This window comes from Durio zibethinus, unplaced genomic scaffold (genome assembly GCF_047325235.1).
Source record: "Durio zibethinus cultivar Kanyao isolate XHJ-2024 unplaced genomic scaffold, ASM4732523v1 HiC_scaffold_2, whole genome shotgun sequence".
In the NCBI taxonomy this organism is placed as follows: domain Eukaryota; kingdom Viridiplantae; phylum Streptophyta; class Magnoliopsida; order Malvales; family Malvaceae; genus Durio; species Durio zibethinus.
The window spans coordinates 1,914,466-1,919,465 of record NW_028323043.1 but is presented as its reverse complement, the minus strand read 5'-3'; positions in this window follow the sequence as shown (position 1 = coordinate 1,919,465).

Here is a 5,000-nt window from a genome sequence, read left to right as displayed (position 1 = left end):
ACACGCTCGGCCCTGGTGCGGTCGGTTGCCTCGAGCACCATCGGCACACGCTGGGCCCTGGTGCGGCAGGTTGCCTCGAGCACCATCGGCACACGCTGGGCCCTGGTGCGGGCGGTTGCCTCGACCACCATCGGCACACGCTGGGCCCTGGTGCGGGCGCTTGCCTCGACCACCATCGGCACACGCTGGGCCCTGGTGCGGGCGCTTGCCTCGACCACCATCGGCACACGCTGGGCCCTGGTGCGGGCGCTTGCCTCGACCACCATCCGCACACGCTGGGCCCTGGTGCGGCAGGTTGCCTCGAGCACCATCGGCAGACGCTGGGCCCTGGTGCGGCAGGTTGCCTCGAGCACCATCGGCACACGCTGGGCCCTGGTGCGGGAACTTGCCTCGACCACCATCGGCACACGCTGGGCCCTGGTGCGGGAACTTGCCTCGGCAGGTTGCCTCGAGCACCATCGGCACACGCTGGGCCCTGGTGCGGGCGGTTGCCTCGACCACCATCGGCACACGCTGGGCCCTGGTGCGGGCGCTTGCCTCGACCACCATCGGCACACGCTGGGCCCTGGTGCGGGCGGTTGCCTCGACCACCATCGGCACACGCTGGGCCCTGGTGCGGGCGCTTGCCTCGACCACCATCCGCACACGCTGGGCCCTGGTGCGGCAGGTTGCCTCGAGCACCATCGGCAGACGCTGGGCCCTGGTGCGGCAGGTTGCCTCGAGCACCATCGGCACACGCTGGGCCCTGGTGCGGGAACTTGCCTCGACCACCATCGGCACACGCTGGGCCCTGGTGCGGGAACTTGCCTCGACCACCATCGGCACACGCTGGGCCCTGGTGCGGCAGGTTGCCTCGATCACCATCGGCACACGCTGGGCCCTGGTGCGACAGGTTGCCTCGAGCACCATCGGCACACTATCGGCCCTGGTGCGGGCGGTTGCCTCGACCACCATCGGCACACGCTGGGCCCTGGTGCGGGCGCTTGCCTCGAGCACCATCGGCACACGCTGGGCCCTGGTGCGGGCGGTTGCCTCGAGCACCATCGGCACACGCTGGGCCCTGGTGGGTTTAGGCACATCTTCAAATTTCTGCCGTGCCAATGCCATTTTTATGGCTTGTAAATTCATACAATGGTCCCCTAAGCCTTCACGTGAAGTTTCGTTGGAGGATGACTCGTTTTCTATTTTTCACGATTTTCGAAACTTTTTGCGGTTCGGGATTTTTTAAAATTTTTTTATAAGGATTTTTGGCCCCAAATTTTGTAGGCATGATCCTTCTATTTTTGTTGGCATGCACAAAAAAATTCAGCTAAAAACTCGAAGTAGAGAAGATTTTGTGACCGTTTGAAAAAAGTGTCCCCATTTCAGACACTTTAACGGCTACTGGTAGCAAACCTGTAAAATCTCAAATGCTCTTTAAGGGGGTGTGAATTCTCAGAGGTTTGATGAGGGATAGGGGGCCAACACAAGGCCAAGTACCAGCACCCATCGCACATCATGTGCGCACACCCCCCCGGCCCCCCTCCCAATCGCCGGAACCCCAATGCCGCCGGTCAGGTTCTCCGGCGGTACTCCGGCGATGCTCCGGCGATGCTGTCCCGAGTGAAAAAAATGCGGCACCAGCACATGCTGGAGCCAAGCATGGGCACCGTGGCTCAAAATCGAACTTCGGCCAAGGCCTCGACCATCAATGGCACATGATGACGCATGGTGATGGCACATGCATCGACCATCATCGGCATAGGCTGCCCTTCGGTACGGGCACTTGCCTCGACCGCCATCGGCACAAGCTGGGCCCTGGTGTGGGTTGTTGCCTCGATCACCAGCGGCACATGCTGAGCCTTGGTGCGGGCGGTTGCCTCGAGCACCATCGGCAGACCCTGGGCCCTGGTGCGGCCGGTTGCCCCGATAACCATCGGCACACGCTGGGCCCTGGAGCGGCCGGTTGCCTCGATCACCATCGGCAAAAGCTGGGCCCTGGTGCGGGCGCTTGCCTCGACCACCATCGGCACACGCTGGGCACTGGTGCGGGCGCTTGCCTCGACCACCATCGGCACACGCTGGGCCCTGGTGCGGCAGGTTGCCTCGACCACCATCGGCACACGCTGGGCCCTGGTGCGGGCGCTTGCCTCGACCACCATCGGCACACGCTCGGCCCTGGTGCGGTCGGTTGCCTCGAGCACCATCGGCACACGCTGGGCCCTGGTGCGGCAGGTTGCCTCGAGCACCATCGGCACACGCTGGGCCCTGGTGCGGGCGGTTGCCTCGACCACCATCGGCACACGCTGGGCCCTGGTGCGGGCGCTTGCCTCGACCACCATCGGCACACGCTGGGCCCTGGTGCGGGCGCTTGCCTCGACCACCATCGGCACACGCTGGGCCCTGGTGCGGGCGCTTGCCTCGACCACCATCCGCACACGCTGGGCCCTGGTGCGGCAGGTTGCCTCGAGCACCATCGGCAGACGCTGGGCCCTGGTGCGGCAGGTTGCCTCGAGCACCATCGGCACACGCTGGGCCCTGGTGCGGGAACTTGCCTCGACCACCATCGGCACACGCTGGGCCCTGGTGCGGGAACTTGCCTCGACCACCATCGGCACACGCTGGGCCCTGGTGCGGCAGGTTGCCTCGATCACCATCGGCACACGCTGGGCCCTGGTGCGACAGGTTGCCTCGAGCACCATCGGCACACTATCGGCCCTGGTGCGGGCGGTTGCCTCGACCACCATCGGCACACGCTGGGCCCTGGTGCGGGCGCTTGCCTCGAGCACCATCGGCACACGCTGGGCCCTGGTGCGGGCGGTTGCCTCGAGCACCATCGGCACACGCTGGGCCCTGGTGGGTTTAGGCACATCTTCAAATTTCTGCCGTGCCAATGCCATTTTTATGGCTTGTAAATTCATACAATGGTCCCCTAAGCCTTCACGTGAAGTTTCGTTGGAGGATGACTCGTTTTCTATTTTTCACGATTTTCGAAACTTTTTGCGGTTCGGGATTTTTTAAAATTTTTTTATAAGGATTTTTGGCCCCAAATTTTGTAGGCATGATCCTTCTATTTTTGTTGGCATGCACAAAAAAATTCAGCTAAAAACTCGAAGTAGAGAAGATTTTGTGACCGTTTGAAAAAAGTGTCCCCATTTCAGACACTTAAACGGCTACTGGTAGCAAACCTGTAAAATCTCAAATGCTCTTTAAGGGGGTGTGAATTCTCAGAGGTTTGATGAGGGATAGGGGGCCAACACAAGGCCAAGTACCAGCACCCATCGCACATCATGTGCGCACACCCCCCCGGCCCCCCTCCCAATCGCCGGAACCCCAATGCCGCCGGTCAGGTTCTCCGGCGGTACTCCGGCGATGCTCCGGCGATGCTGTCCCGAGTGAAAAAAATGCGGCACCAGCACATGCTGGAGCCAAGCATGGGCACCGTGGCTCAAAATCGAACTTCGGCCAAGGCCTCGACCATCAATGGCACATGATGACGCATGGTGATGGCACATGCATCGACCATCATCGGCATAGGCTGCCCTTCGGTACGGGCACTTGCCTCGACCGCCATCGGCACAAGCTGGGCCCTGGTGTGGGTTGTTGCCTCGATCACCAGCGGCACATGCTGAGCCTTGGTGCGGGCGGTTGCCTCGAGCACCATCGGCAGACCCTGGGCCCTGGTGCGGCCGGTTGCCCCGATAACCATCGGCACACGCTGGGCCCTGGAGCGGCCGGTTGCCTCGATCACCATCGGCAAAAGCTGGGCCCTGGTGCGGGCCCTTGCCTCGACCACCATCGGCACACGCTGGGCACTGGTGCGGGCGCTTGCCTCGACCACCATCGGCACACGCTGGGCCCTGGGGCGGGCGGTTGCCTCGATCACCATCGGCACACGCTGGGCCCTGGTGCGGGCGGTTGCCCCCAGCACCATCGGCACACGTTGGGCCCTGGTGCGGGCGCTTGCCTCGACCACCATCGGCACACGCTGGGCCCTGGTGCGGGCGCTTGCCTCGACCACCATCGGCACACGCTGGGCCCTGGTGCTGCCGCTTGCCTCGACCACCATCGGCACACGCTGGGCCCTGGTGCGGTCGGTTGCCTCGAGCACCATCGGCACACGCTGGGCCCTGGTGCGGGCGCTTGCCTCGACCACCATCGGCACACGCTGGGCCCTGGTGCGGCAGGTTGCCTCGAGCACCATCGGCACACGCTGGGCCCTGGTGCGGCAGGTTGCCTCGAGCACCATCGGCACACGCTGGGCCCTGGTGCGGTCGGTTGCCTCGAGCACCATCGGCACACGCTGGGCCCGAGCACCATCGGCACACGCTGGGCCCTGGTGCGGGCGCTTGCCTCGACCACCATCGGCACACGCTGGGCCCTGGTGCGGCAGGTTCCCTCGACGACCATCGGCACACGCTGGGCCCTGGTGCGGCAGGTTGCCTCGAGCACCATCGGCACACGCTGGGCCCTGGTGCGGTCGGTTGCCTCGATCACCATCGGCACACGCTGGGCCCTGGTGCGGGCGGTTGCCTCGACCACCATCGGCACACGCTGGGCCCTGGTGCGGCAGCTTGCCTCGAGCACCATCGGCACACGCTCGGCCCTGGTGCGGTCGGTTGCCTCGAGCACCATCGGCACACGCTGGGCCCTGGTGCGGCAGGTTGCCTCGACCACCATCGGCAGCCTCGACCACCATCGGCACACGCTGGGCCCTGGTGCGGGCGCTTGCCTCGACCACCATCGGCACACGCTGGGCCCTGGTGCGGGCGCTTGCCTCGACCACCATCGGCACACGCTCCGCCCTGGTGCGGCAGGTTGCCTCGACCACCATCGGCACACGCTGGGCCCTGGTGCGGGCGGTTGCCTCGACCACCATCGGCACACGCTGGGCCCTGGTGCGGTCGGTTGCCTCGAGCACCATCGGCACACGCTGGGCCCTGGTGCGGGCGGTTGCCTCGAGCACCATCGGCACACGCTGGGCCCTGGTGGGTTTAGGCACATCTTCAAATTTCTGCCGT